Below are 21648 nucleotides of genomic sequence, written 5' to 3'. Positions count from 1 at the left end.
TGTAACAAAAGTATGGCAAGATAAACATGTAAAAAGTTTTCGACAAGCACTTTTGGATGGACTTTCAACAGGGTTCAAGGCACCTTCAGGTAAAGGGCGAAAATTAATAGTGACACATATAGGTAGTGCCAGTGGTTTTGTAGATGGCGGTTTACTTTTATTTGAATCTAAAAATACAGGTGACTATCACGAAGACATGAACGCAGATGTTTTCGAAGAGTATTTTACACAGATGTTGGATCTTATTCCTTCGGGGTCTGTAATTGTCATGGATAATGCCAGTTACCATTCACAGCAGACCGAGCGGACGCCTACGACTGCTTGGAGGAAAGCCGATATAATTCAATGGTTATCCCAAAAAAAAATTTCTTTTGAAACAAATATGGTGAAAAAGGAAGTTTGACACTTGTCAATCTTAATAAAGATCAGAAAAAATATGTTATCGATGAAATGGCAACAAATAACGGTACTACGGTTACCACCTTATCACTGTGAACTTAACCCAATCGAATTAGTCTGGGCGCAGGTAAAAGGAGATGTAGCGCGAAATAATACGACGTTTAAATTAAGTGACGTGAAAATTTTGTTAAAAAATTCCTTGGAACGAGTAACTGCAGATAACTGGCAAAGATGTATACCTACATCATGTACAAAAAGAAAAGGAGAAAATGTGGGAACTCGATAATTTAATTGACGTTACTGTGGAACCTATCGTTATCAATCTAGGAGACGAAGATAATTCATCAGAATATTCAGAGGATGAATTTTAATATACCTACTTTTTTATTTTCTTTATTGTACATTTATACAACACTACATTTACTCACCATAATTTGAAATTTCAAAATACATATATTTTTGTGTGGAATAAAAGTCTATTCATTAAATTTAAATAAATATTTTGATAATAATATTGAATAATTTTATTTGAATTACTAAAAACCCTCTTAACCCGGTTATGATGCTTAAAGTAGCCTCATGTTTTGAAATGCTGTTTTTATATTGTTTACTTATAAGAGAAATGGACCGAGAAATTGAAGCGGCATAGACAAAGACGGATTGTCGGGGATTAAATTTTAGCTACCTGCTACAATTTAGTACAGTTCGATCGCATAAAGTTTTTTTAAAAGTACACCTCATCCTATACCGATAATACATATATAAAAATATTGAATATAAGCACCAGTACTACATTTATTTACGATTTGCATACACAATAAGCTTTTATTACTCTCTTTCATTTCTAAACAGACTATAGATTGCTAAATTTAAAGAACAAAAGCTGAAGCCGCTAAACGAAATAGCGAATCCGTGTATGAGAGAGGCGCGCGCGCGGCTCATAGCGCTTTATTAACAATTAAAAAACAAGGCTTTAGAATAATGCGAGTCCCAAAAACTCTTCAACATCTTATAGGGGGATGTTTAAACTTTAATTTGGGTACCTGGCAACATCAAAAATAACAATTTTTAACTCGGAAATCGGCCGTTGAAAATCGTCGTTTTAGCATTTATAGCAACTTAAATTATTTATAACTTTAAAACTATCAATTTTAGAGGAACTTTTTTGTTTATAATATGCCAAAAATTAAAAAAAAAATCCTAAGTGAAAAATCAATTTTTACAATTTGTTAAAAAAAGGTTGTTTAAACAAATGGGTACCAGATTTCCGGCCGGCATCATCTTGATTCATGTTTAGGAACATCTCACGAATCTGAATATACAAAAAAATCGAGTCAGAAAATTTCTCCCACGAATGCGAAGTTTCCGTCTTGTCTAATCGGATCGATCGACCTCTTGTTTTATTTATATTTCCATTCTTTGCATCTACTCTAGCATTTAGATTGCTTCGTTAGTTTAGGTTTTATAAGTTTTATAAAAACATAAACATATATCTACAGACTGTCTTTTATATGATGGCACAGTCCGTTTGCTACCGGTATTTTTGTGACAAAATCACTGCTTTATGCTAAAAATTTATTGATTGATTGATTTATTGATGCTTTATTGATTGGCCTAAAATGAAATATCAACAATCCAAGATACTGTGGTTACACAAGAGGTTATGCACAACGCGCAATTAAAAAGTTCGGTTATTTTCTGAACGGGCCTCGTATGTTCGTTCCTATAAGGGGATTTACGACGTTATAGTGCAATTTGCACGAAATTTAAAGGGAAGGGTGTCAATTCAGAGCCCGACTCGGCGTCACGTCAACAGCCATTGTAATAATTAAGCTATTCAAAGCGAGATGATGGTAAATAAACACTAATGGCAGAGGAGCAAACTCCCCCATACGATTGATCCCGTTAGATGTCATATATTTCACGGCCGGCCCATTATAATTCAATGGTTTGTTGATACTGAGCCCTGTTTAGAATCACCCTGTATTTATACAAGTTATATTAGCAGGTGGCCATCTGTCGCCGTGCCGAGTGACAAACGCTCTCTGCGGGCGCTCTATTTATTTTCGACTCGGGCTAATTTATATATTATCGCGGGTCGATGTCTTATGGGGTGCGCCAGAAGGCCAATAACTAATGATTTCGTTATGATTCATTAAATCCCATTAAACCATTCGGCTGTTATGTGGGGTTGCTAACTTTTAAATATAAATATACAAGTATTTTACATATAGAAACTTTATTAAGAAAGAAATGTTATGACCTCCTGGAAGTCCCGATCTGAACTCAATGGAGTTTTATAATTATATAATACCTAGTAGTCATTTGTTACGCACTTTCAGATATTATTACGGGAATAACCTTTTCTTCTAAATTTACAAATAAAAAAATGTTTCCTCTCATATCACAGTCGTGGAACACATTATATATCCCTGGATTGCGATGTTTAACTTTTTTTTGTATGTGTGAATAACGAATTTCTCTTGATAAATTAATATACACGGTGGCCAAATGAAAACGAAACAGAGCCATTTTCAGGAACTGCGTCAAGATTGTAGAAAAACGCTCGGACTCGTCGATTTTGGAATAAAGGAGGACATTTTTTGCTGGTATTTTTGACTCTGCCACTTTCACCCCCCAAGCAAGGGTGAGCATCACCCCAAAATATTTAAATGGCATTGGGGGTTGAGTAATATTTCTTTTGAAAGCGCTTACAATTCTCTTTACAATAGACTTTAAATTTTATAATTTCCGTCCAATACTTATTAAGATTTTGATTTTAAAATTGAAACTTATGTACAAACAATTAGTAACGATAAAAATGTCAGTCATTCGCGTTAAGTAGGTACGTCAATGGTATAAATTTAGTATTTCTTGCGTTACATAGATTTTTGGCGATTTGTTATTACTTTCGTAAAAAAAACACAATTGTAAAAAACAGAAATGAATGCTATACACACACAATGAACGTAAAATTAGTAGATTCCAAATTATTTTCTAGTATTATTTGGAAGCGTTGGTTGGTAGTTTATTTAATTGTGTTTTTGAAAAGTAAACACTGTGGTTTATTCCATTGCGGAAAGGGTAGATATCATTTCGCTTTACCTTATGAACAATAAATATGTGAATAGAACAGCTCAGCTATTTAATGAACAACATCAAGATCGACATGTCAGGAGGAAGTATGTTGTAGAGTAAGTAAAAAAAATTCAAGAGACAGTGAACGTAGCCAATAAAAAACGAGAAGTTGAAAAACCTATAGTTAATGAAGCTAGTGAAGTTGCAATTTTGGGTCAAGTTCATCTTGATCCTACATTAAGTACGAGGCAGCTGGCATCTGTGTCTGGGATCAATCGAACTAGCATACAAACCATTTTCAAGAAGAGTAAATTCCATCCATACAAAATACATTTAGTCCAGGAACTTCATGAGGATGATTATTATGACCGCCGTTTGCAGTTTTGCTAAAAAATAAGTGAGCAAGCAGGGAACGATCCACAGTTCCTTTTTAACATCTGTTTTTCTGATGAATGCAGTTTTTTCTTGAACGCGACGGTAAATCGTCACAATTGCCGTTATTGGTCCGATTCAAATTCAAGAGTTTTTCTCTCGAGGTGCATACACAGCAACCGGAAAAATTAAATGCACGGGCTGGAATTTTCGGTGGGTCCTTTTTGTCTACCTGGTAATTTGACTGGCCAAATGTATTTGCAATTACTGGAAGACGCTATTGACTCTGCCTTGACTGATGTTATTGAAAATGTTCCAGAGTATGATGAAGATCATTTGATTCTTCAACAGGACGGTGCTCCTCCGCATTATGCGCTAATTGTCCATCATTATTTGGACCAACGTTTTCTACGGAATTGGATTGGGAGAAGAGGCAGCATTGAGTGGCCTCCACGATCACCGGATTTATCTCCCCTTGATTTCTTTTTGTGGGGATACCTAAAAAGTGAAATCTATAAAACACAGCCAGCGTCGCTGGAAGATTTGCGTCAAAGAATCGTCGAGGAATGCCGTCGAATCACTCGGGAAATGCTTCGGAATGTGCGCGAACGTTTCGAACAAAATCTTTATATTCTTGTATGGAAGCGAACGGTCATTTGAACATTTAATCAACTAAGTAGTAAGTAAGCAACTAAACATAATTTCAATTTTAAAATGTAAATTTTTTTCAAAGTATTGGGCGGAATTATAAAATTTAAAGTCTGTTGTAAAGAGAATTGTAAGAGCTTTCAAAAGAAATAGTACTCAATCCCCAATGCCATTTAAATATTTTGGGGTGATGCTTACCCTTGCTTGGCGGTAAAAGTGGCGGAGTCAAAAATACCAGCAAAGAATGTCCCCCTTTAATCTAAAATCGACGGGTCTGAGCGATTTTCTACACAATCTTGACGCAGTTCCTGAAAATAGCTCTGTTTTGTTTTCATTTGGCCACCCTGTATAAAGCATTTTTTATATTTCGATATTTTGAGACAAAAAAATTCCCGAGTTTAACAATTTTGCATAAATTCTTTTTTACAATTTTTGCATTACTTGGAAAGTTATCAAATAAAATCTGTGTAAAGTTAACATACAATTATATAAAGGTGAATATATCTGTTGATAGATTTTTTAAATCAGCTCGTAAATTATAACAAATTTGCCATGTACTGTATATTCCTAATAATACTGGCCTTAATACTAACTAATCTGTTTACTTGCAATGATTTCCCTTGTTTCGCTGTATCCTTGTCCTACTAAAATGATAAGATTTTATTGCGACTAAATCGAAATAATTGATGTGTAAAATATTACTAAGTTCGAAAGAATTTCTCTTTTCTGATAATTTATAGTAGTGGTTTGGTTAAACTAAACTTAAAAACCTCTTTTAAAAATTTATTATACATGGTGAATCAGACAGCATCTAATTGATATGATTTATAAAATATTTATTGTTATATAGAGATAAAAATTTTAAAGGAATTTATTGCAAAATATATTACCAGATTTAAACCTACCCTGTCTATACACAATGAAGAGTTAATATTTGGCACATTCAGTTCTAAACAGGACAGAAAATATTTGTCTGAAATATGTGTCTTAAATAATATTCAGGGCGAGACTTAGAATGGGGTTATATTTCTACCAAGGTTACCCTTGATCTTTAGACCATATCATAAGTGTGTTTCCTCAAGTTTCACCCTGAAAACTAATTTTTTTAACCTTTTTTTCTTTGTTAGTGTATGTATATGTTTTGTTATAATATCAGCCAAGCATTTAACAGTCAAGATACTCAAACACACCATCACGAACAGTGAAATAAATTACTTTATAAGATTATACATTTACGCAAAGAAGTTTCAGCAAATATTACTTTCAATGCTACTATAAAATGAAACTTAATAAAACACAACATCGATTCCAGTAAAAACATAATTCAAGCAAAAAGTCACGAAACTAATCGGAAATCGATAAACTGAAATCTAAATAATAATATTGTTTTTTTGTCTGTATACCACCCTTGTACATGTCAATGTGAGGTAGCAACTAGCATATTTTAAGATATAAAACCGGACTCACAATGTATAATAGTTTATAATTGCTCTAAATGCTATACCTTAAAAAATTAGAACTTAAAATGTAATAGGAATGTAGCATAACTAGCGCCCTCTATGAAATATCCAAAAACTAATTAGACCAGCGAGTTGGCGTCCTTAAAAACCAAGGAATACCAAATTTTATAAAAATATTTCGAACGGTTAGGAAAAAAAAAATTTTTTGTCGTACTATGACCCCCTTTACCTACGGGAGGTCTCTCTGAAACACCATGTATATTAAATATACTACGGGTGTTGCAAAATGTTGTTCAGATAATTCTAGAACAGATTCTACATCCAAAAATGTGAAAAACCTCCTACGTCCGCAAATGCTTCGTTTTCGAAATAGAGGGTGTCAAAAAAATAAAAAATAAATGTTTTTTATTGATAATTTCTAAATTTTTCATTGAAAATCGTTTAAATTTGGGTCAATACATTTATGATACGTAGGTTATAATTGCTCCATAGTGGCAGCGCATGTTATTTTTCAGTGACAGTCACCAACTATGTTTTTTTTAGTAGATAAGTAACGATTTCATAGATAGAATAGCATAATTTTTAAAAATCTTCAATAGCTCGAAAACCGCTTGCTAAACGACAAATGTGCTTTAAATTTTGCTCTAAAATAAATGAGGTTCCTAAAAATAAATTAAAAACCAGTGGCGCTGATTTTCTGATCACCCTAATGGGTGTGAAATTCAATCGACTATACCAAATTACAATCTACGTATCATAAATGTATTAGCCCAAATTTAAACGATTTCCAATAAAAAATTTAGAAATTATCAATAAAAACATATTTTTTTATATTTTATTTTGACACTCTCTATTTCGAAAACGAAGCATTTGCGGACCTACGTTTATAGGAATTTTTTCGTATTTTTGAATGTAGAATCTGCTCTATAAATCTCTGAGCAACATTTTGTAACACCCTGTAGGTATATGCAAAAAGTCGATTTTTTAAAAAATTAATAAAAACCCATGTATTCAATTCAGATTACGTATTCAAAAATTCGTTAACAATATTCTTTTAGCGTTCTTTGGTTTTTAATTTACTTTGTCCGTAAATTCGCGAAAACCCAAATTGCTGCTCGACATTTTCACCGTTCTGTCAGCCATTTGTTGCTCTGGAAGTATGCAAATAAATTTATTTCGATTTAATAACAAAACTTATTGCGGGAAAATTTGGTTGGGCGCATACTGATAAGAGTTGACGCAAATAGCAATTATAAACGGCAATAATTGTTATAATGTAGTAATTCCTTTCTATTAAATTTTGGGTTTAGCGCCGCATCTGTCATTTTATTGTATTTACCTTAATTACCAAAATTTAATTATTTCCTAGCATATTTATAGCCTTTATCGTAACGCATTTTTGCTTAATTAACATTTTATGCCGTGTTCGGCCCAGCCATGATACGCGAAATAAAACATTTATTCGACCTAATCGAAAACACAACGATATCTGTCAACTTTGGCGCATAATTTTATATTGAATTTTTTGAATCATGTTGGGCCATCTGTCTTGGATTCAGATAATAATTTAGAAATAGTATGTCATTATCTTTAATCGAGCTTAATACTTGTCAACCTAATTGAATGCCTGGCTTTATAAATGGATTTAATTATGATAAATTCACAATAAAAATAGATTAGCGACAGATAAGCGGAATCAATTATTACACTTTTATTAATTTTGATTTCTGATAGAACAACATATTTGTTTTATATTAATTAAAAACTATTTGCTCTTCCCACCGCGTTTCTGTCACAAACGCCGTATTTCTACCGATATTCGCGGCAAAGACAAGCACCGTACAAATTCTAATAAAACGGCATCTGATTGTAACTGAAATTTAATCGCTTCAAATAACATAAATTAGACTCTTTCTGCATTTAAATATTATTATCTATTCGGTTGATGAAGTTATAAGATTTCGTTTAGAAGAAGAAGAAGAAGAGGAAAAGGAAGAAGAAGAACTCGATAATTTAATTGACGTTACTGTGGAACCTATCGTTATCAATCTAGGAGACGAAGATAATTCATCAGAATATTCAGAGGATGGATTTTAATATACCTACTTTTTTATTTTCTTTATTGTACATTTATACAACACTACATTTACTCACCATAATTTGAATTTTCAAAATACATATATTTTTCTGTGGAATAAAAGTCTATTCATTAAATTTAAATAAAAATTTTGATAATAATATTGAACAATTTTATTTGAATTACTAAAAACCCTCTTAACCCGGTTATGATGCTTAAAGTAGCCTCATGTTTTGAAATGCTGTTTTTATATTGTTTACTTATAAGAGAAATGGACCGAGAAATTGAAGCGGCATAGACAAAGACGGATTGTCGGGGATTAAGTTTTAGCTACCTGCTACAATTTAGTACAGTCCGATCGCACAAAGTTTTTTTAAAAGTACACCTCATCCTATACCGATAATACATAATATAAAAATATTGAATATAAGCACCAGTACTACATTTATTTACGATTTGCATACATAATGAGCTTTTATTACTCTCTTTCATTTCTAAACAGACTATAGACTATTTATTTGATTAAAAAAATTATCTTACGCAATTATCTAAGGCGTCCTGAAAATACCAGACACAACTAGTAGAAATTTATATCGAGCTCATAACACACATTTTGAGAATGTTCATTGTATTTCAGTCGTTGACTGACGTTTCGTTAATTTAACAACTGGTACTTAGTGATAAAATAAAAGAAAGTAATACACAGATTTTGTAGAATGTTACTGAATTTTTTATGTGGACAGATATGAACGTTTACTAAGTTCAGCTTCTTGTCCATTTTCCTAATCTTTCTTATTTATTTCTGTTCTAAAATTATAAAGAATCAAACCTACTATTTCCAATTACCACGATCAATATTAAATGTTTGTAGTTCATTATTAAATTACGTTTTGTCTAATCATTTTCATTTTAATTTCCATGGAACTAAAAGTACAGCCGATATATGTTAAATATTTTAAAATTGAACTTAATTTGAACTTTGTATTATCAGATAATTACCAATTAATTTCATTTTTGGTAATTCCTGGAGCTTTTTAGATTATATTATCTACTAATTAATTGGAAAGTAAATATTTGAAGTCAGTAGGAATTTTCCTTTAATTTCTCTAATATCATGTTTTTCAGTTCCAAATTCATTTCTGTGTACTTATTATCCTTCGGTTTACCTAAATGTACGTATAGGTATACATAAGCATAACATTTGTGTTTCTGTTAATGATTAATTATATAATCAAATAATGAACAAACTCTCATAAGTAATCTAATACACTCAAAGTTACATAATTATTAACATTGCATTTATTATTTCAATTATCGTTATTAGGACTACTGAAAAGCTCGAATTTTAGTTTCTGTGTTATTTAATATCCATTTTATTGGAACAAACACCTTTTTTTGGCTTTTTGCTTATTGGTTCAAGAGCTCCTTTTAAATTTTTTTTATGTAACATTAGCTGGGTTTTTTATGCAATGTTATCTGGACTTTTTTATGCCACAGATGATTTTATTGGTACTAATATTTTTTTAATGAAACAATTAATATCAAACATCTTTATGGAATATAATCCAGACTTCTTTTTAACGCTACAGTTAGCGTTCGTGTTTTACTAATGGTTTTAAAAGCTCTTTTAGATATTTTATATTAAAATGAAGAATCAGACGACTGAATAACTTGAATACTATATTGGCCTTTCATTGTCAAGTTGAGAGACTTATTCTATTCGAACTATTTATTTGAACCTTTTGTATTAGTCAAATTTAATAATACCCCTTTGCATTATTTTGTTATTAATCTATTTTTTATATTTTGCTACCAATACAATTCAGTGCTACAGTACAGTTCAGTCTTTATACATATATTATCTATATTTATATTTAAGAATTCTCTGTTCAATTTATTTTCTCTAACTAATGAGGTTTTCTAGGTTTCCCTCATCCTTGCACTAAATAGTGGGAAAGAAAGAAAAAAAAAAGCGACGCAGGCAAAAATTTTTAAATTTTCAAAGTCAAACGACTAAATGCATCTGGAAATTTTTAGTTGCATTTACAATATTATAGAAAAACTGATGTTCACGAGCAGGATTTTCATTCAGATTTTATAAAAAATAATACGCAACTAATAATAAATAGGAATTAATTTCCACGTCGTTTTTTGTTATGGAGATCTTCGCTAATAGCCGTACTATAATAGTTCTGATATTAATAATAATATCAGAACTTTTAAAATTGTATTTACAATAAAATTAAGTAATAGAAAAAAAATAAAGTGATATATTTACCAAATAATTAACAAAATTGTTCCTACATGGTTTATGAATATTAAAGAATATGAAAAAATATAAAAACAAATTTACATAAGGTAGCCAGCCAACTTATCTATTTACATATAAAACAACGCTGCCAGCTTTTCATTTGCCTCCACAAAATATTTTAAAAACATAGTGAATGTTTTATTCGCCCGTCTTTTAGATTTGCAAATTTACTTATAATGTCTACAACATTGAGGATCGGCACTAATAGTTCTTTTTCTATTTCTACCGAGAAGCTTGTGGCAGGAGTTGTTAAAAATGGGCAAAACAATTTGTATGTTTCCGAAAATACCATTTTCAATTCCTTGTATAATATTTCTATCGTTTTTTGAACTTCTAAATTACGAAATTGTTCGTCTCTGTACAAAATATTAAGTTCGTTTTTTAACCTATCTATTTCAAAAACGCTTGTATACATTTGTAAAAAAATTCAAACAATTTTTCGGGAAATTTGCTTGCATATTTGGGAAACTTTGAGGAATCTATTGAAGCAAAAAACATTAAATCATGTACTTAAATTCCCAAAACGAGTAGGTACCTAATTATGGGGAAATATATTTCGAAAATATTTCTAATTCGTCGCAACTTTTGCCCCGTTTACTTGGTAGTCCCAGTAATATTTTACGCACAATTAAAAATATTTTTAAATTTTTCTTCGTTTCTTAATTCAGAAATTCGTTGAGTAGTGATTTTAATTAGTGTAGAGCAGTAGTTTACGTCATTACGTCTTGAAAAAGGTGTTTCAAGAGATAAAACATTATTGTGAGATAGTTTCATTATTAACTACCTATGTAGGTATTTGATGATATAATAAGTACCTATCTATTAAATTACGTTAAATTTAGTCCTACTTTGTTTTGTTGTAAGGAAGTTGTTTTTTATTTACTTCAAATTATTAATACCTGCCTTGTCCTTATCCTTAAAGTCTTTATACTATCCCTCACACTACCCGCGTACTGTGTGACGCGTACACTAACCGCGAACTCAAAATTATTGAGTACATTTTCACTCTATATTGAGCATTTTGATAATTTTACTAATTTGCGATGATATTTGAACTAAAACAGAGTACTTTCACTCAAATATATGTATAGGTACGTTAAATAAATTCTGCAGATAAACTCGTATTTGGTATACTTGCAGCTGGTTGTGGCAGCTTAGTAGTTTATGATTTTAATACAATGATATTTAAATTAAAATTTAAAGAGAATATACAGGGTGATTCAAAAAACCGCTGACAGACTTCTAGGGTAGATAATACATACAAAATTAAGACGAAAAGTCTTAATAAATATAGGGTCGCAAATGCCTCCTTAACGAAATACAGGGCGTCAAAGTTTCTGTAAAATTAAACATTGTCTGCAATCATTCCAAAATGCCTGAACATTTCTATTTCAAATTTGCTATGCGTGGTTAGCACCTTAAGACCAATGTTTGCTGTGCTGCTCAAAATTTTATGAGCAGCAGTGTCGTAGAGACGGGGTCAACGTGACCCTTTTTTTAAAATATTTTCTACGCCACTGCTATTTTTGTCAAATTTGTACTATTTTCGTGTAAAGTGTTCAATTGTCTATCGAATTGATCTCTTGCAAAATTTGGATTAAAGTAACCATTTTTAAGAGAAACACCTTTGTAGAAAATTTGTGAATCAAATTTTATTTTCATTCATTTTAGTTTCGCATAGTAGGCGTGTGCTATTCAAAATAAAATTAAACATCGCCTGTCACTAATGTCAATGTGTACAAGTGAGTTAAGCTTCTTTTTGTCATTTTTACGCTTTAATTTTATAGAAACTTTGACGCCCTGTATCTCGTTAAGGAGGCATTTGCGACTCCATGTTTATTAAGACTTTTCGTCTTAATTTTTCATGTATTACCCTAGACTTCTGTCAGCGGTTTTTTGAATTACCCTGTATAGTTCATTATATTTATGGACACAGCGCATTCCTTACAGCCAACCCAACTGTCGCATGTCACAAATGTTTTCTAAGGTATGGCTCCCATATAGGTATATGCACCCAGAAGTATTTTCAATACTAACGAGCGTTCAAATAAAAACGTGGTCAAGTTGGTTCTGAAAGTTTGGACGTAGGGCGTAGCGTATAACAAATGAACTTAAACGTCATCTGTCAAAGCGCTATATCGCCGCTATCAATTTGAATATTTTCGTTTTAAAAAGCGTTTAAAATGGTGTTTTCTCAAGAACAAAAAGTGTTTATCATAGAGTCCTACTTTAGAAATGGACGCAAGATTGATGGAATATGGAAGTATTCTATTGAGATATGTTTCATAGAATTTCAAAATCAATTTCCCGGCGTTGTTGAGTACAAAATTTTTCAAAGTGCAGTTCAGCATTGTGTTAATGTTTTTCGTGAAACGGGCTGTGTAACAAGAAAAGAAGGAAGCGGCCGACCTAAAAAGCGGACTGAAGAATTAATAGAAAATGTCCAACAAATAATGGAAAATGCGCCAAGAACTTCTGTACGTGTTTTATCACAAATGGTTGGAGTATCAGTCGGTACCTGCCACACAGTGTTAAAAAAAGATTGCGTTTGTTCTCCTATCGTTTAACTTGTCAGCAAGAACTTCATGAAGTTGATTTTCCGCGACGGGCTGTATTTTGTGAATGGTTTTTAAACAACTACGGTGAACTTCATAATATCACCTTTTTTTCTGATGAAGCCTGGTTTCATTTAAGTGGTTACGTAAACTCACAGAATATGAGAATGTCGTCTTCTGAAAAACCAGATAACTTTTTTGTCGAGGGCCCTCTACACGCTCAAAAAATTAGAGTTTGGTGTGCTCTCAATCGAAGGAGGATTTATGGACCTATTTTTTTTAATGGTACTCTTACTGCGCAAAGGTATAGAGAAGAAATTATCGCTCCTGTTGTTAACCAGCTGGAAGAAAACGAAATTACAAACTTTTACTTTCAACAAGATGGCGCAAGGGCACATACGGCAGGCGAGACGATGAATATGTTGAGGGAAGTTTTCCAAAATCGACTAATAAGTCTCAATGCTGAACATGAATTTCCACCGAGGTCATGTGATATTACGCCGTGTGATTTCTTTTTGTGGCCTTACCTTAAAAACACTATTTTTGAACTGCCTATTCCTGATTTAAACCATCTGCAGGCTCGACTTATAGACAAGATTCGTGAAATTAACAATAACCCGAGCATCTTAGAAAATGTCTTTAATTCTTTGACGAACAGGTGTGAAAAGTGCTTGGAACAAGGAGGGGGACACTTTCAGCAGCTGCTAATTTATTGTTATAACAAGGAGGGGGAACTTTCCGCAGCTCCTTTAATTGTTTGTTATTGTTACCACGATTATTCTTTAAAATAAAGTTATATAGTCATTAACGTTATTGAAACTGACGGCTGCTATACAGCTCGTTGAGAAATGAGGTTAAGTTGGTCGCTATAAGCTACTCCCTACGTCCAATGTGTCAGAGCCAACTTCGACCACGTTTTTATTTGAACGCTCGTTATAAAGAAGTAATTTCAGAATAATATTTTGGAGAATACGTGCCATTACTGGTAAAAAACTGGTTACTCACTAACTGGCTAAATACTTTCAAATGATTTGAAGTTAAATAAAAAATGTCAAATTTAATTCTTTTAAGGATTATGTACGTAATTCGGATCGTAAATCTCTGTTCAAGGTCACGGAAGAGATGAAAGCGTCGACGCAGCGGAACTGCCGATGCCGGTGGAAATTCGCGTTTCCGTAAACTAAAACAAATCGGATTTTTGAAAGTATAATAGGCCACCGACAAACAGCCCCGGGCGTCCAGGTAGGGGCACATTAGCGAGGCTAATAGCGGCAATTAAAGTAATTTATCGGAGAGCACTCGCCGTCGACATACGCAAATTGAAGGGGTCGGTCGGGGTTGAACAGCCGCCCCACCGACTCAACCCATGCGGTTTGCCGGGATTTTCTGCGCCTAATTTATACCCTAAATGCCACATGTGTTATTTGCTTCAGCGATATGTCACATGCTGGCCGAGTTTTATTGCGGGGCCGCGATGTTTGTTTTATAAATTTGCGACCCCCGTTGATGTTATTCGGCGGCGATTCTTCCGCTTGATGTTAATGCTTTTTATGGGATTACGACTTAACAGGCGCGTCCTCCCGCTTTATGAGGTGGCACTTGGCACAACTGGTGATCGTTTGGGTGTCGAAGGTGAAGATTGAGTGTCGATATCCCTAAGATAAAGCTTATTACCGATGACGTTCCTGTTGGAATGTTGCGGAAATACCGGAAAGGACTTTGTAAATGCAGACTGAAAGGAAATACAGTGTTTTTAACCACTTTTGATGAAAGAAAATGCCGGCACTCTTAGAACTGACTGATAAGTAAGGCTGTGAGAACTGAGCCGCGGGACATAGGCGTACGCATTATTTATTGAAAAGCAACACATTAAAGTGTCTACAATACACCACAATAAATAGTCCGGTCAAAATAGACATTTCAAATAACGAAAATTCCGACAGAGCTAAATTTTAGTGCAGACCATGGGTCCACTATTAGAAATAAAGTGTCAAAAGTTCGATCCCATGTGTGCTAAAAAAGTTATTCGGGGTCAAAGGTCAAAATTTGAGGTTTTTTGTTTTTTTTTCGAAAACTTTAAGTTTTATCAAAAAAGTAGCCCTGATAAGAATTATAGATCTTAAAATTATCTACAAAAATGGTCCTTATACTTTTTTTTCTAAAAATCACCATTTCTGAGATATCGCAATTCTAATAGTTGAAGGAGTCACGTTCTATATGATATGCACATATTTCCACACCACCTGTGAGGTAGTGTACTTTGGCACTTTTTTTTAACGTTATTTCCCCAGCACGCCTACTCCACGAACTGTTATGGCGGAATTTTCAGGGACAATACTCTTTTAACTACATGATGATTATTGATATTGGTTATTGACTTCAACTGTATTTCTGATTTCTTTTGATATTTTAATCTGATTCATACTCTTCAAAATCGGCTTCAACAGTCATGTCTTCTTCGATTTCTTCTTATTGCTTATTGCTTATTGCTATTCATAAATTGTTCAAATGAAGATGAATCAGCTGTCTCTTCGTCGAAATCACATGAATCTTCGTCTATTCTATTCAATTGGACATTTGAGCAAGACTGGCTTTGGCAGTTAACACGCTGGAGAACACAGTAACCCTACTCTTCTACAGCCACATTTAGCACTACAACCTTTTTTGCAATTGCAAAAAATAGTGTTTAGGAGTTTTTCCGGAGCAGGTGGGAGTAAAATTTGAATCGGTTCCAAAAGTATTATCTGTTAATTTCCAACCCCAGTCTTCTGGGTTCTGTTGAATGTCTAGCCATGTCTGAACTTGATATAACAAGTGTTGATTAGCAGAAGCCGATGTTGGAGGATGACAAAATAGTTGTACTTATTTCTTGTTTCGTGTATTTTTTACAAAAGTTTTTACAATAGAGTAGTCAGATGTTATTCAAGGCCAAGCGGGTAGAGGGGATTGACTAAGGGACTAAGTTTCTTTTGAGTGTATATTCTCAGAATAGTATAGTTTATACATATAAGAGACACAAATAGGCATTTTTACTTGTATTAAGTGCCTGACTATGTATATACGTGGCATATATGTGTATATTATGTAGAACGTGACTCCTTCAACTATTAGATTCGCGATATCTCAGGAATGGTGATTCTTAGAAAAAGAAGTATAACGACCATTTTTGTAGATAATTTTAAGATCTATAATTTTTATCAGGGTTACTTTTTTGCTATAACTTACCGTTTTCGAAAAAAATCCAAAAAACCTCAAATTTTGAACTTTGACCCCGAATAACTTTTTTAGCACACATGGGATCAATGGGGACTTTTGACACTTTATTTCTAATGGTGTACCCCAGGTCTCCAACAAATTTAGCTCTGTCGGAATTTTCGTTATTTGACCGCTATTTTTATGATTAATTTGACTGGACTAAAACACCAACGGGTAGGAATTAATTATGCATCATCCGCACGATAACAAAGGCAATAGTATACTAACGTGACATTAACGTGAAAAGCATTCTGAGGCAGCTGCTCACGTATGTCTCGGTTGACCCACTTGGTACGCCATTAAATTGTGGCTCTCTCTGACAGCCCTACTGATAAAGATTTTAGGGAAAAAAATTCGGGAAAAACTAAAAGTGCTTTCTTCTATAGGATTTTTGTATGAGCCGAAGACCATAACTCAGGAGTTGAACGATGAATATGCGTAATTCTTTATTTGTCTTGATTGTTATGGTCATGGAAAAGTTTCTGAAAAATAAAATTCGGAAAAAATGCAAAAATCATTATTTTTATATGCACTTTCAATAGTAACTGACGATAGAGACGACATATTTGGTTAATTCTTTTTTTGTTTCGTTCGTTATGCTCCCGGGATGGAAATAATTCGATTGAAGGTTTTTCAATTGAAAAAAAAAATCTGGAAGATCTGGAGAAAAATCTGGAAAAACTCATTCCAGTCTAAGGCATGTAAAATTTCTCGCTGGCGTACTTATGAATGAACTCCTCCACAAATTAAATTATCCATGTCCACAATCGTTAATAGATACAATGATCACTAAGGAATACATGTTATTTTTTTTATACTGATGCAGACATTTTTCTTCTCAGTGTAGCTAAGTGAAAAGAAATGTAGTTATAAAAATGTTTAAATTTATTACCGATGTTGCAAAATTGACGAAATAAAGGCAAAACAATCAAGTTTTTAGGATAATTTTTAAAAAATATTATAATTGCTCCGAGTGCATTCTAATTTTGGTAAAAAAACTTATAGTATAATAAAACAACGCACCAAATTTCATTAAAATCGATTTCATAGTTTTTGCAAAATAATTTTTTGAAAAAAATTTTCGAATTTTCAAAATATTGCACAGCCTCAAATAGAGCTTCTATATCATCTAGATACTTGAAAATGTTTCCACATAGAAAAGACCGCTCAACATTTCAAATGGTTTTTAATAAATAATTTCCAAATAAAAAAAAATTTGTTTAAACAAGAATTATTTAAATAATTGTAATAATTATAACTAAATACATTCATATTCAGTGTTGAAATATATACGTAAAAAAATTTATTCATTGAAAAAATGCAATAGCATAGGTTAAAATATACAGTATATTTAATGCATAAATAATAAACTTTGTTTATAAAAAAAATATGTGCAAATTAGACAGTTGGCATTACTATATTCAAATTCCTTGGCTCGCGAGACATCGGATTAAAAAAAAGATCGAAATTAGTCCATTAGAAGCCGAGATAATGCAATTTTTTTCCTACCTTCGCATTTTGAACTTCCGAATTAAGTTTCGGAGCGAAAGCCCCCTCCCCCACTTTTCGTGTTTTGAGTCACTTTTCGCGAGTGCGAGTGACAGACAGCTTTCCCGCTGATTTACCTATGTTGCCGATAACTTATGGATATGAACATTTTTTTCACCTTAGAACTCGGAAAAACGAAGTCATTGGATCAAAGATTATTGCTAAATTGTTTATAAATTAACGGTAAATGCCGATAAACTTTGACCGCTTATATCTTGAGAATCAATAAACGGAATTTAACCTTTTTTTTAAAGAAGCGTCTTTCCGAGTACTTTAAAATTATAATTTCTGAAAAAAACTAAATTGCAAATTGATAAATGTAATCTAATTGTTTAAAAATAAAAAAAAGAGTGATAATTTTAAAAATTTTCTGTGGCCGTTTTAATCAACTGATTTGAATTTTTCAAAAACCATTCCGGTCTATGTGAAAAAAATTTTCGAGTATCTGAATGTTTTATTTGAGGCTGTACAACATTACGAAAATTCGAAAATTCAACTTCTTCATTAAAATCATTAATTTTGTTATAAGACTTGAAAGGTGACAACAATTCTCATTTTTTCTCAAAAATTTCGTTATATTAAATTTCATATGGTTGGAAAGTGAATAAAAAAATCTATCGAAACGTGTAAAAAAAAATATACGATTCCATTTAAAAAAATATGGATGACATCACATTCACAATATGACAAAAACAATTTTCTTGTTAAAATACAAAAAAAAATTGTTGCAACACTAGTAAATATATTAAAAACGTAAAGTTTTTTCTACCTGCGATTTTTTCATAATAAGTACTGTTCACATATTTGTTTTTCGATATGAATATGGCGAAATATGCATAATTTTAAGATACGTTAAAATCTAAATACTTTTTAAACGAATCGAAGAATCCGTTGCCTGTTTCAGAGACGCGTCATCATACCTAAACTTTCTTAAATAGCTGTTTTGCAAGAAACATAAAACAAGTCGAGTATAATACCCCGGATAATGGCTCCGGAACGTGGAATTCCGGCTGTAAATCAGGCAGGAGCGATCATCGGAATGTTTTAAAGCCCTCCTGTGATTTGGCCGATTGCTTTCTGATATATGGCGATATGCGAGCGCCCGATGCTTATAAATTGCCGGCATTAGAGCGCTCAATCGGACTTGAGAGACAATTTCGGAAAGTAATCTCGGAAAAAGTAAAATTAGATGTTTGTGCGACTCCCCAGCTATCTGTTCAAATCGGGGATTGGGTAAATTTACGAACTAATCGATCTGAGAACATTAGTACATTCCTAACAATTAAATCACAGAATTATTTATAGAAAGTTCTTATACACCATATCTCGTAGAAATCTAAAACACGATCCTAATACGTTAAGTTTATAGTTCATCAAGTTACCTTTGAATAGAGATTATCTTGACAACACGTGTCAAAAATACATTTTCTCGCAAAAATGGCACGTATAAGTGATAAAAATTTTGTCCAAGCACAAAGATTAAATAATGTTCCATGTTCTCGAACATGTTTTATGATATATCTGATCATTTCGACTCTTTATTTAACCCTTAAAAACTACCCCTATTTTTTTAAAATATTTTGAATGATTAAATCGTGCAATTATTTAAAATAAAAGTTACCTTATAGCTAATAAAATAATTTTTCCATTTCAACCCCTAAAAACCACCTCTGTATTGACAAAAATGATAAAAAATTACTTTTTAAAAGCTTGGAATGCTTGAACGGTGCAATTATTTAAAATAAAAATTCCCTCATTGCTTATGAAAGAATTTGTATCTCATAACACTTTTCAACCCTTATAAATCACCCCTGTGCTAAAAAAAATGATAAAAAATTACGTTTTAAATCTTGGAATGCTATGGATTTGTGCAATAATTTAAAATAAAAATTCCCTTATATTGTTTATGATAGAATATTTTACTTTTGCCATTTTCAACTCTTATAAACTACCCTTTCACCAATATTAATGTAAAATACTTTTATTATAATCGATTTTTAAATATAATCAATCATAAACAAAATTGCTACGCTGCATATAAATAATCACACTATTTTTTTTTTACTTAATAATAACTTGCACTTAATAACATAAAAATGAGAAAGCCTATTTTGCTCCGAAAAAATGTCATTGGTTTTTTTTCCATAACTCGGTTAATTTTGAAGCTATAGTATCCTACAATAAAGCATTTTAAAGATAATTTCAAGAGCTGTAAGATCGTTTGCATATAAAACCTTTCAAGTCCTTCGTTTTTTAAAGGGAAAGGATCGAAGGGCTCGAGACAGGTCGTTTTTTCACTAAAATATTTTTTTTTATGCTGTAGGAATAAAAAAGCAAAATATTTGTTGAAAAAAAACCTCCATTTTTGTTGTCTATCATTTTTTACGTATATTTCATAATTTCAGAGTTATATAAATAAGGCATTTTTTTTGAATAATGAAAAATACGTTTTCAACTTTTACCGTATATTATTAAAAAAATACGCATTCTAAACTAACTTCAGGATCTTATGAAAAACACTAAAACAAAACTAATTGTAAAGGGTCCACCATTAATTTTAATTCTGATGGAAATGGTACAGCGTTTATTGCTCATTTTTCCTTAAAAAATATTAGCAAACCATCTGTTTTTGAAGATAACTCCTTCAATTTTGCTCTAATATAAGTACTCATTTTGAAGGTCTTTTTGAGTACTACAAAAAACTCCAGGAGCGTTGTACACGTAAAATTAATCCTTTTTCCGTTATTTGACGTTGAATACATCGATTCGAGTATTCTCCTCAAAACAAGTCCCCTTCCACTAACCATATTTCGCTTTGTATAGGAGTACAACACTTTTTAAAATACGATTTTCTTTCTTTATTTATAAGCTACATTTTTGTTCATTATACTTTTTTAATAAAATGCGTAGTTTTTGAGTTATTCGAAAAAATACTTTAAAAAAGTGTTTTTTTACACACAAATTTCCAAGTTTTCAATCGTGAATAACTAAAAAACTATTGATTTCTCTAAAAAATTCTTCGAATATTTTTTGCTCGAAATTTGATTCTCTATCGATTTCCAGCGTTATATTTGAAAAAAAATTCCACCCCCGAGAAGGGGTGTCATTGGAGTCAACCCCCAGCAGGGTGGAAGCGTCAATCGGCGCCATGTCACTAATGTTCATTGACCTTTTCTCTAACTATCTGCCAAATTTCAAGTCGATCGGTTCAGTTTCAAAGAATTCGGAAGTGAAAAGCTTCAATGACTGTATGTATATAAAATTTTCAGCGTTTTTGGTATGGTCAGAAGTCTTTCCCACTTGATTTTGTTCAAAACGCACCGCGCGAGTAATTGACAGGCTTTTCCACCTGTACTCAGTCCTGGTCGGAGTTGCTACGTTTGATCAGTGGACCTTTGGTTTGATGACAATCAAATAGGAGTGTCCATAAGTGACTTAGATTAGAATGTGTAATTCCTTGGGAATGTTAGAGAATGTTCCAATACAGGACATTCAATAGACTTAAGTGGTACTAGAACTCTATCGACGGATAGAAGATTTTGAGAAAAGACTCTACACAGAAATAATAGAAATTCAGAAAAATAATCCAGACAATATCAACCGAAAAGAAGACATAATTACATACCTAAGATTTCCAAACAATGCATTTTTATCTACTTTGAACTATGATGCTTTTGTATTTTCTGTAAAAAACTAATAATAAAGTTAAATCAAATCGATATCTTCCACCTTGTGCTATTTTCAAAATAAGTATCCAAAGTTCGATATCTCGAAAACGGTTAAGTTTAGGTACATGATGAGTAGGGTAAGTTGGAGAGTTGAAAATTTTCCCCCCACCACTTTTCCTCCCCCCACCACTTTCCCCGCCCACAAACCGGTTTTCAATCAACTAGAGTCGGGGGAGGTCCACGCTAACCAATAATAGGTTGGAGAGTTGAAAATTTA

The sequence above is a fragment of the Anoplophora glabripennis genome, unplaced genomic scaffold (genome assembly GCF_000390285.2).
Source record: "Anoplophora glabripennis isolate ALB-LARVAE unplaced genomic scaffold, Agla_2.0 scaffold1089, whole genome shotgun sequence".
In the NCBI taxonomy this organism is placed as follows: domain Eukaryota; kingdom Metazoa; phylum Arthropoda; class Insecta; order Coleoptera; family Cerambycidae; genus Anoplophora; species Anoplophora glabripennis.
This window is presented reverse-complemented; position numbering follows the sequence as displayed.